Source organism: Euprymna scolopes, chromosome 24, assembly GCF_053919585.1.
Source record: "Euprymna scolopes isolate OS-2025 chromosome 24, ASM5391958v1, whole genome shotgun sequence".
In the NCBI taxonomy this organism is placed as follows: Eukaryota; Metazoa; Mollusca; class Cephalopoda; order Sepiida; family Sepiolidae; genus Euprymna; species Euprymna scolopes.
In genome coordinates, this window is record NC_136505.1 from 17,623,618 (window position 1) to 17,636,791 (window position 13,174).

Below are 13,174 nucleotides of genomic sequence, written 5' to 3' on the forward strand. Positions count from 1 at the left end.
GCGAGATAGATAGATAGATAGATAGAGAGAGAGAGAGAGAGAGAGAGAGAGAGAGAAAGAGAGAGAGAAACGAAGGGGAAAGAAGAAAGAAAGAATTTAAAATTGTGTCGGTCGTTGCACTGTAATATCAGCGTAGAGGCCTTGAAATTTTACCAACAGCTTTATTTTATTTTACCGCCTTTGTTTTCAGTCCGGCACATCCCAGGATGAAGGAGGCTGACAAAAAGAAGGAAACGCGTATTACATTTAATGATTACGGATTCACGGATTTAATTTCAAATTAAATATATGTATATACTTATATGTATATATGTATATTTAAAATAAACAAACTAAAATGGTGGACTGACACAGCAAGTAAGCAAATGCTTTTTAATTCTATCGTTTTTTTTTCTTTTTAATTTAACAAAAAAATATTTCCACAGTTTAAACGTAGATGTTGGTTTTGTAAAGGTGTAAATCGAGTTTATATAATTGTCCCTATAAATAATCAAAGTTTGTTAATCTCCCGGGCCCGGGTCATTTTCAATCCTCTCATAATATTCTTCAGCATCTAGTCCAAATGTTAAACGTTTTATAACTTATTTTTTACAGTTCTGAATTTTCGTGATGAGGATTGATTATTCGCTATACTTGGATTTTTCGGACTACTGTCTCCACTTTGAGTGTCATTTTCACAAACGTTTTAGTCGATGGAACCTCCATCTTATCTTGGCGATCCCTGGAATAATTTTATCGAACTCTGGAATCTGCGCGGAACTTCGAACAGAATCTGTTTATTTAATCCACGAGGGTAGCATACTCTCGTCCCGTAAGCCATGACTAGGTAGAAGTCCTAGATAATTTGCACTTGTATTCTCGGTCATCCGCACTGAGAAGTGAACCGACAACTCCTAGAAGAGTGTAACTTTGCAACTGAATTTTACCAAGTACTATATTCACTATGCCACGAGCACTTATTGTTTGTTTTGCATTATTTTGTTTAATAGTTTTCATTTTAATATCGTCCGGATAAGTAATTCACTCATCAGTGATGTGCAAGACTGCAAGGGCCAGCTGATGCCCTGGTGATGTTCGAGGGGTCAACTCCTTGATTGTATGCACCAAAGACTCAAATATAAATCCTAGTACTAAAAAATATTATGAGAAATGGATATAGTTTGAATATGATTGAATGTCCCCTTCCCAATAAGGATACCCAAGGCTGCTGACTCCCTCTGCATTCCACTGTATTCATCCCATTAATCTTTTCAATCCTTTCACAATATTCTTCAGCCGATAATCCATCCATCTCAATAATTTGTTTTAACAATGGACCTGTAGTATATAGTAGTGTTAAGGTTTATTTGTATTGTCTTTGTCTTCCTAATTCTCTAATGCCCTTCGGCACTAAGGCCAACAGAATCTTTTTTTCCATTATTGAGATTCCTCTCTCCCTGTTGATTTAATTGTGTCTCTGGTCCTAAGCTGTTCTAGGAGGTCCACCCACCCAGTCTTTGTCGTCTCGCTTTAAGATGTCGTTAGTATCGTCAGGGATGACGACAGGGCTGCTCAGGCATTTTTCAGGTTAGAATGCTTTGCAATTCTCACTTTCCGATCCTTATATCACATCATCCCGCCGTCGTCGTGGAATAAATATCTGCTCTCTGTACGAAAACAAAGCCCTATACAAAGATCCAACATACCTTAAATAAAAGAAAATTTACGCGATGAATCCAGTAGTGGTATATATATATATATATATATATATATATATATATATATATATATATATATATATATATATATATATATATATATAAAATAAAATAAAATAAAAATTACAATTAAATTTACCAAAATGATCCAAGATGGTAAAATTAAAGTAAAATATAAATATTAAAGAATTAATATTTATAAAGTTATCTCAGCCAGATGTAAAAGCTCGATAAAACCAAATAGGAAATAGAGCTTATAATATGAGCAAACAGTTAATAAAATATGTTAAAAACACTTTGAAATGAGTTAAAAACATATTTAATCTGAAAAGGAAACACTAGATAAATGGATAGTCCTTAATCCGCGGAGTTTCGAAGAAATACTTTCCTTCTCATCAGAGGGTAGGAATTAGCAAAATGCGGGATCGGATTTTGCATGCAGAAGTATTTGATGATTTCCTTGGATTTTACTTGTACAAATGGAAATTCTTTTAACTTTCTTGAAGTTTTACATTTGGATTTTACCGTCACTGGATAAAAAATTTTCCACCAAACTATCCATTCATGTGTAATCACCGTTTTCTTCACCATATTCCCTCTGCTTCACTTTTTTTGTTTTCAAGGAAGATCTTTGACTTACTTGTTGTTTCATCAAATACTTTTGCATGCAAAATCCGATCCTGCATTTTGCTAATTCCTACCCTCTGATGAGAAGGAAAGTATTTCTTTGAAAATCCGCGGATTAAGGACTATCCATTTATCTAGTGTTTCCTTTTCAGATTAAATATGTTTTTAACTCATTTCAAAGTGTTTTTTTAACATATTTTATTAACTGTTTGCTCATATATATATATATATATATATATATATATATATATATATATATATATATATATATATATATATAAATTTTATTTCCTTTACATAAGCATTAATATGTCGCCACACATCCATGAATATGTTTCGGTCAGCCAGTTACAAGTTGTGAGTTTAGACACCTCTTTGGTTATACAAACGCGTACGCACTTTTACTTTTGTATAAGCAATGTTTCCTGAAAAGGCCTCTAATTACTTGTAACTGGCTGACCGAAACATGCTCACGAATGTGTAGCGACATATTAATGCGTATGAAAAATGAAAAGTATACTTTGCCCTACTTCGGTATTGAGCAGTATTGCATTAACCTCGTTAAGACTTCATTGGTTGCTTTATCTTTGAAAAATATTAACCTTACATATATATTTATAATATAAAGCTGAACGTCTGTGTGTGTATCTGGTCACGAATAGGCTCCTATATGGTTGACTATTATAGAACACTGATCACATATAATGATAAAAGATGTATCGAGACACAGAAATGGGTATGTTTGATCTGGCATAATGATGATTCATTAAAATTGTGGGGGCTGCGTACGCGCTTGATCCACAAAGTATGGAAATAAAAAATTAAAACATTTAAAAAAAAATAACGTTTACAAGTGTTTTTGATATAGATGTACATAATAATACTTTGATAAGTATGTTTTAACTTAAATAGGGATGGTATAATAAAATTGTGGGGTCTGCGTTCGCGCCTGGCATCCATAGAATGGAAATAGGCACAAACTTTAATAAAGGCTTTTCATATCTATCTGCGTAAGTATACTTTGATAATTATATTTCAGTTTGAAGAAATATGGTGTAATAAAATTATGGGGTGTTAGTTCGCACCTGACCTCCATAAAATGAAAATATGCCACAAAGTTTAACAAGGCTTTTTAATATAGATCCACAGAATATTGTGATAAGTGTTTCAGTGTGAACAGGTATGGTATAATAAATTATGGGGGTTTGTCTATTTTATTTTTACTTTCATCATATTTTGCTTTGGGTTTAATACCCCCAAATTCGAAGCTATCTCTTTACAACCCTTTCTTTTCATAACCTATCACACACACACACACACACACACACACACACACACACACACACACACATATATATATACATACGTCATGTCATCACTTGGACGTAAGGGGCTACTATTTGGGACCGTGTTCAGGGGAGATCAGCAAAATGTCGGTTTACAGTCAGGAAAGCAGACAGCGTGAAGGGAATTCCAAAGTTTAGCTGGCTTAGGGAAGAAGCTATTAGAATATAAGATTTTACAGCATTTAAAGGCCTATGCAGTGAAGTGTTTTTTTTTTTTTTTTTTTTTTTACTTCTAGGGGGTACAAGTGTGATATATATATATATATATATATATATATATATATATATATATATATATATATATATATATATATATATATATATATATATAGTGTTATAATGGAATAAATCCAGAGGAAATCCGGGTATGAGAGCTCAATGTGGTAAACAGAGTAATAAGATAAAAAATAAAAAATTATCAAAGAGTATCAAAAATGTAATTGTCTGATTTAGATGCTTGAAAATACCATAAGGTTGAAATAAATTATTGCATCGACAATTATGTAATTTCCGTGTTATATTTTTTTAATTTTTTTTATTTTATATATATATATATATATATATATATATATATATATATATATATATATATATATATATATACGTGTTATGTTTGTATAGTAATATACATCTGGTATAGTAATACACATATGTGTATGTATATACAGTTTATATGCGTGTCACGTTGGTACAGTAGTAACGTCACCAAGTGTGATATATATGCATATATATGCACACACACACACACACACACACACACACACACACACACACACACACACACACACACATATATATATATATATATATATATATATATATATATATGACAATTCAGAAGCATAGGCGACCTTAAGTCCAGCCATATCGGTGTCAGATGAAAACCGCAATCTGAAGTAAAAAGTGTCTGGTTACAAAACCGGATTTCCGGTTTTGTTGTAACATAAATAAAAAAATTGGTATGGAAGAAAATATTTGAAACTCTTGTATACAATGTTTTCTTTTTACATATACTAGCAGTTCAGTCCGGCTTCGCTCTGGTCCTATGTACTGTTCATAACTTTACGTGCATATGTATATATATTAAAAGTTTGAATCATGTCCAGGAAACCTACATCTAAAATTTCAAATGTTTAGGGCCAAAATTGGCGGAGGACTTTGATAGAATCTGCAAAGATTAACTCTTTCAACTTTGACTTCTTGGCAGTCAAATTTTCGCCCCAAAATTGATTAAAAAGGTTGCTGCATATCTGAATACCCTTTATGTAAAATTTAAAATTGGCTTTATAGTTTGCTAGAGACCGCAAAGGTGAAATCTTTTGAACTTTGACCCCTTGGTAGCCAAATTTTCGGCCAAAAAACTGATTAAAAAGCTTGCACTATGTCTGAATACACTGTATGTAAAATTTCAAGGTTTAGACCAAAAATTGGCTGAGTAATTTGGTAGAGACCGCAGATGTAATTTTTTTTTTTAAATTCGACCCTAATTTTAACCCCTTAACATTGATTGTTTTGGGTTCAAATTTTCATGGCACATTCTCAGCTGAGCTTCAATCTATGCCCCCCTCCTCGCCAAAATTTCACGAAAAACATTCGTCAAGCAAAAACCACTATCAATAATTTCCCACACTCTTTATCTGTGCCTAAACGTAAATGCAGATTCCATGAGAAAAGCTCCTTTATTAGAACTGCATGCCTGTGGAACTCTCTTCCGATTGCCTGCTTTCCAGCTGACTACAATCTGATTGTCTTCAAGTCCAATGTAAACAAGTTCTTGATGAACCTTCCCCCCTAAGTAATCCAATTTACAAAATTCCCACTACGTATGTTTACTACACTATAACCACATTGACTAATGTATACTCATTAACCCTTATCCTGGAGTGGCCTCCGGGTCTTGATAAGTGGCGATTCCTGTGTAAAAAAAAGAAGAAAAGTAACCTACATTTAAAATTTCAAGTGTTCAGACCCAAAATTGGCGGAAGACTTTGGTAGAGTATTCAAATGTCAAATCGTTGAACTTTGACCTCTTGACAGTCAAATTTCTGGCCGAAGCCTCATTTTCCTGAACCTCAATACGTCTTATCTCAAATCTTGAGTCTCCAGACTGAAAATTGACAGAGTTACTTTATAGCACGCACGCACGCACACACACACGCACACACACACACACACACACACACACACACACACACACACACACACACACACACACACACACACACACACACAATTTCACTTTTATAGATATATAGATATAGATAGATATATTACAAAAATAAGAAGTAGTACTTGATTAAACTTTTCATAAACTATTAAATAAAATGATACTGTTTATTATAGTTTTTTGAAGAATAGAATACGATGTTTTTATATATATTTTGTATTTTATTTTGCAAAATAGAATACAATGTTTTTTTTGCAAAATAAAATACAATGTTTTTTTTTGCAAAATAGAATACAATATTTTTTTTTTGCAAAATAGAATACAATATTTTTTTTTGCAAAATAGAATACAATATTTATTTTGCAAAATAGAATACAATGTTTTTTTTGCAAAATAGAATACAATGTTTTTTTTTGCAAAATAGAATACAATATTTTTTTTTTTGCAAAATAGAATAAAATATTTTTTTTTTTGCAAAATAGAATACAATATTTTTTTGCAAAATAGAATACAATGTTTTTTTTGCAAAATAGAATACAATGTTTTTTTTGCAAAATAGAATACAATATTTTCTTTTTGCAAAATAGAATACAATATTTTTTTTTTGCAAAATAGAATAAAATATTTTTTTTTTTGCAAAATAGAATACAATATTTTTTTTTTGCAAAATAGAATACAATATTTTTTTGCAAAATAGAATACAATATTTTTTTTTGCAAAATAGAATACAATATTTTTTTTTTTGCAAAATAGAATACAATATTTTTTTTGCAAAATAGAATACAATGTTTTTTTTTGCAAAATAGAATACAATATTTTTTTTTGCAAAATAGAATACAATATTTTCTTTTTGCAAAATAGAATACAATTTTTTTTTTGCAAAATAGAATACAATGTTTTTTTTGCAAAATAGAATACAATATTTTTTTTTTGCAAAATAGAATACAATATTTTTTTTTTGCAAAATAGAATACAATATTTTTTTTTGCAAAATAGAATACAATATTTTTTTTGCAAAATAGAATACAATGTTTTTTTTGCAAAATAGAATACAATATTCTTTTTTTGCAAAATAGAATACAATATTTTCTTTTTGCAAAATAGAATACAATTTTTTTTTTGCAAAATAGAATACAATGTTTTTTTTGCAAAATAGAATAAAATATTTTTTTTTTGCAAAATAGAATACAATATTTTTTTTGCAAAATAGAATACAATATTTTTTTTGCAAAATAGAATACAATTTTTTTTTTGCAAAATAGAATACAATATTTTTTTTTTGCAAAATAGAATACAATATTTTTTTTTTGCAAAATAGAATACAATATTTTTTTTTTTGCAAAATAGAATACAATATTTTTTTTTGCAAAATAGAATACAATATTTTTTTTTTTTGCAAAATAGAATGCAATATGTTTCATGGTTTTAAACTGTTTTAGTATTATAAAAATATAATACTTATTTATCGATTTTTAAATATTTTTTGGAAAATAGAATACAATGTTTTTTTTGTATTATTAAAACATATTTTTGCAAGAAAAAACTCCTTAAAAAAGATAATACATGCGAATTTAATGTAAACGATTAACTGTCCTAAAATGCTGACATGACTCGGAAATGGTGGATCATTTTACGTTAAATTTTAATGTGAAACAGATGCTCAACTGTAAAATTCTAAAATGATTTTTTTGGAGAGCACCAAAATTTTCGTGTTGTTCATATGTTATCAACTTAATACTGTTCTTCAGATGCTGCATTTCAATTTCTTGTTCCCTGTCAGTGGAGGAGAAATCTTTCACGACTGAAACAATTTTTTATCTTTGTTCCTCTTCTCCACATTAAAAGCGACCCTTGTGTCTAACTCTGTCCCGTGGGGAGGCATTGTAAATAGAAACTTAATAACGTAGAATTTCCTTTTTTTCGGATCGAGGAACTGAGCGAAGTGTGTTATTCGATAATTTATTTATTTTATTTTGTGTGCGTGTGCGTGCGTGCGTGTGCGTGCGTGTGCGTGCGCGCTCGAGTGTGTGTGTGTGTGTGAACATACTTTTGGTGTAAAAGAATACTTAAACATGGCTGCCAGCGAATTAAAATTAAAACAGGAAGTCCGGTTTGTTAAGCGGAATATTTGTACATCAGTAAGCGATTTTTAACTGACACTGGTCTGGGTCGCCTATACTTCTGAATCGCGCATGCGCGCACACACACACACACACACACACACACACACACACACACACACACACATATATATATATATATTAGTGTTGGTTGGGCCGATTCATCGGAATCGGGAATCGGAAAAATCGATAAATTTGGGGGTGTCGGAATCGGTATCAGAATCGAAAAAATTGGTGCCTATTTTTCAAAACGATTTTTTTAATTGTCTTTTTTTTATTTGATTTCATTAAAAAAGTATTTCATTACTAGTAATAATGATAAAATAATAAATATTTCTTGATTTTAAAATATCAGTAAATTTAAAATCGATAGACCATCCTCCACAAGTGTAAATTTACGCTTAGAAAACTATCTGCATATTTAACATGTGTTAAAAAACACAAATCGGGAAAAATAACAAATCTAAGTTGCATATTTTTTTTATTAATTTTATTCATTGCGGACCATCATCCTCATCTCGTTCTTAGTTGTTTCACGACGTTTCGGCCAACTATTTCTCTGGCCTCCGTCAGGTGGTAACCGACGCAGATAGGAACTCTCATGGTAATTGTATCGGAATCGAGAAAAATATTGGAATGGTCTCATCACTTATATATATATACTAGCAGAAGTACCCGTTGTTGACTGGGTTCAAAAACAGCCTACAGAAAATGGACTGTGATTGATGAAAGTGTGATAGGTTATGAAAAGGAAGGGCTTGTAAAGAGATAGGTTTTGATAATCAAAAATTTTACCCTAAGCAAAATATGATGAAAGTAAAGAGAATTTTCGCGAAAACATATTTTTTTAATCAACTTTGTTTCCATTCGTAGTCAAGAATGACCAACAAAATGTTTCCTTACAAAGAGAAAATCTTATATATATAATAATATAAATATACAAGAAATAAATGTTACCATAGTCAATAAAAGTTACTTTTATGGTAGAAAAGTTCATTGGTTTGTATGTAGTTTGTAAAATTTTTTTTTTTTAATTCACGAACCGGTTTAAAAAAAATCAAAATGGCAGCGACTTTGAAATGGAGAGCCCCGTTTTCAATTTGAAGGAGAGGCACCTGAGCATTCTGTGTAAACAATTTAAGAGAGTTCCATCAACGTAACATATTTTAATGTTTTCCGTTACTTTGTGCTTGAGAAATATTCGATTATGGCATGTGTAGTTTATATAAAAGTTCATTTAAGTAGTTATCACCTCAAATTTCGTTTTAATTTCGGTTCGTTGAAATTATTTCAAGTAAAAAGCATTAAAAACTATTTCAAAACCAAAACAAAAAAAAAACACGAACTGAACTTTTATTGACTATGGTAACATTTATTTCTTGTATATTTATTTTTTCGGGTAGTCGTTTGTTGGCTTTTCTGCTAAACACTCTTACTAAATAATATCGACGAAATATCGAAAAACAAAGAAACAAAAACAGTTTTGAAAAATAATGAAGCTTTATTTACTTTAGCAAAATAATCCGAAACAGCAAAATGGGATATTAAAAAAGTAAACACGTAATTACTTTAGATTTTTAAAGCAAAGAATCGATATAAATATGAACAGGAAGAAAATTGCGCCCTTTTCAAGCAGGACAGCTTCATTTCAGTTGTACAGTATTGAACGGTGTAGTATTGCACCGTTGGATTCAGGGTTGTAGTATTGTAATGTAAAGAACACGCAGAAACGGTTGTAATCAACTGGATTCCTTCTAGTACACTGACAAAAAAAAGCTTAAACAGATATATAAATAAAAATAAAAAGGTTATGTAAATGTTTTAAAAAAGACACGTAATCACGTGATCAGGATCTTTTCCTTCTTTTGACACGATAACAAGTAACGTTCTTATTTCTTTTATTATTTATCTATTTTTCTATTTTCGAAAGAGTGCCACGTGCAAGTGGAGAAGGAAAAATACAGAGTTATGCAAAAATTGTGTCGAGAATTGTCTAAAGTTCCGACTTTTTTTTTGGCTTTCACTTTAATAAGAACGTGAATTTCTGAGGTGAATTTATTCGACACAATATGATTCAACTAAAAAAATAAATAAAAGCTAACGTGAATTAAAATTAAAGTAAAGGTGATATTGTGGACCCTCACCCCTTTTTAAAAAACCTTGTTAAACTTTGTGACATTTTTACATTCTATGGAGGTCTCAGGCGCGAACGAACACCCCATAATTTTATTATACCATATTTCTTCAAACTGAAACATAATTATCAAAGTATACTTACGCAAATAGATATGAAAAGTCTTTGTTAAAGTTTGTGCCATATTTCCATGGAGTACAGGCGCGAACGCAGACCCCACAATTTTATTATACAATCCCTATTAAAATTGAAACATACTAATCAAAGTATTATTATGTACATCTATATCAAAAATCCTTGTAAACGTGTTTTTTTTTTTTCATTTTTTATTTCCATACTTTGGGGGCCAGGCGCGAACGCAGACCCCGCAATTTTTATGAACCACCGTTCTGCCAGATCAAACATACCCATTCCTGATCCTCGATACATCTTCTATCATTATATGTAATCAGTTTTTTAAAATAGTCAACCATATAGGAGCCTATTCGTGACCACACACACACACACACACACACACACACACACACACACACACACACACACACACACACACACACACACACACACACACACACACACGTTTAGCTTTAACTGGAGTTATTCACGATGATAACCTGGGATTTTGCGTTTCTCGGCAGTTATCCATAAAAAGCAAAAGCAAAAATAGCGTTTCATTTGCTTTGATTTTAATTTAAAATGAAAATAACAGAAATTATAAAACCAAAAATAATCATCTCCTGAATTGGCACTGTCTGAGTCTAGTGGTAAGTAAAACAGTCCAGGACGACTGAAAACAATTCCAAGATAAGTGGAGAGCACCTGATATTTCCAACTGGTCACCCTTTTTAGAACTGACCAGTCTCAACGATGCTTAACTCCTGCGATCTAACGATAGCGGTGTGTCATTGTGATTATGCCGTATCAGTCTAATAAAATTAAATATTATATCTATTAAATATACATCTTACGTAAAAAAACAACGGAAAAATTCTGGTTCGCCAGTGTTTTCACTAATATTGGGATAAAATAGTGTATACATCGATGAATTTAAAATACAAGAAATAAATCCAACCTCTTCATTGTTGAGGTTCCCAGATTCCAGATAAATTTCCTACCTCTAATAGTTTCTTCTCTCAAATTGCTAATATTTGGAATTCCCTCTCTGTTTCCTGCTTCTCTGATTGTACCAACACGCAGAAATTTAAATGTAATGTGAAAAAAACGTATCGTTGCTTAACTCCCCATAGTCCTCTATGTTAGACACGATCTCAAATAGTATCTTCTTACGTCCCAAGTAGTAATATACATTATTTGGGATGAAAATGAATAAAAAATAAGAAAGAAAACGTCTTAAACTTTAAAAAGAAAAAAAAAAAAGGAGAAAGATCGATCGGCACAGAAATAAGGGAAAAAGAAAGAAAGAAAACGTACAAATGTAGAAATAAAGTGAAAGTGGTTTTGATTGTCTGACTTGCTATTTGTTTTCTACTTTCTCCTAAACACTTGGAATGGTTTCATCTCTTGGCTTTATGTGACGGGACGGATATATATATATATATATATATATATATATATGCAATTTAACTACTTGAGATAGTAATAGCATATAAATAAATAATATATTTTTTTAGATAGCTCAATAGAACGATACTAGAGTTATAAACGTTTTTCTTAAAGATACCACGTTAAAAAGAACAAACAATCAAGTATGTGGTCTTTTATCGATATGTATACAATTGTTTTGTTCCCATGATTCCATATAAGTATAGAAATAGTTCATTTTACACAATTGGGCTTCATCAGCACGTAGAAAAATTACTTTGTCAAGAGTTTCACGGCACACAAATCAGGGTCTTTCTTATTGATGTTGCAAGCATTCATACATGATATATATGTTGTGAATAAAACGAAATCAATACCTGCAGTATTATTAACAAAGATCCTGTTTTGTAGACTGTGAAACTCTTGACAAATTATTTTTCTATACGTTGATGAAACTCATTCGTGAAAGCCATTTGTGTAAAATTGTAATTGATGTCGACACTGAGTCTGAAACAAATATACGCAAAGTGTTACCAATAAAAGACCAACATTTTGAAAATGAATAACTACTTGAGTGTCTCTCTTTTTTAACATGATGTCCTGAAAACACACACACACACACGCACGCACGCACACACACACACATACACACACACACGCTCGCACGCGCGCATATGATATATATAAAGACAAAAGGGATATAAATTTATTCAATTATTCCAGTCGGATACTAAACCCTGACAAACCTTTTCATTTGATAAGGCCCTTTCGGCTTAAAATAAATATATAGGACGTTATTTATTATTTTTTTTCTTGTAACTTATTTATTCTCTGCTACGCATTGAGTTCTACTACTTAAGATTTCCCACAAAATTTGCTCTATCTTTCACGGATATAACATTCTCTCCCTCCCCTTCTCTCTCTCTCTCTCTCTCTCTCTCTCTTATATATATATATATATATATATATATATATATATATATATATATATATATATATATATATGAAATAAATTATAAAAAAATAATGCATCGTCCTGTTGCGACTGCTATTATTTAAATCCTGAAAACGACAGTCGCAACTTCAGTTGATTTTATGCAAAAACAAATACGTTTATATATGAACACGAAATACGGTATTTCTTTCCATAATGGGAGTCATTTTCAATATCTGACGGAGAGAATCGCGTAACAAGAATGAGGGCTGCCGTGCGTGGAATATATTACCAAAGTCTGCATCCCTGCAGACTATAACACATTTCAACAAATACTTGATTATAAACCGGTCTCATAAGTAATCCAACTGTATTCATAGCATTGATCAAGTTTACGAAGTTCGTCCCAAAAGTAATGCCTCCTATTTTTTTTAACTCAAAGGTTGAAGAGCTACGAAGACGGCAGTGGTATCATTAAAACGAGCGAACTTTTATCCGGCAGAATTTTTATTTTTCTACATAGTCACCACCATTCTCAATGCTCTTTTGCAGAAATTCTCTGATGCATCTCTGCTTCTGACGCATGTCCATAGTAGCGGTATCTTCC

General features: G+C 31.2%; 1 protein-coding gene across 1 annotated transcript in view; it reads left to right on the top strand.

The window, feature by feature from the left end:
* The first annotated feature begins 87 nt into the window (after window positions 1-87).
* The window catches only part of LOC145246614 (uncharacterized protein RP688-like), a 74,958-nt gene continuing 61,871 nt past the window's right edge, over window positions 88-13,174 (top strand). The window contains exon 1 of the mRNA XM_080108282.1: window positions 88-357. The gene's annotated coding sequence lies outside the window, so the exon portion shown is untranslated. The remainder of the gene's footprint in view (window positions 358-13,174) is intronic.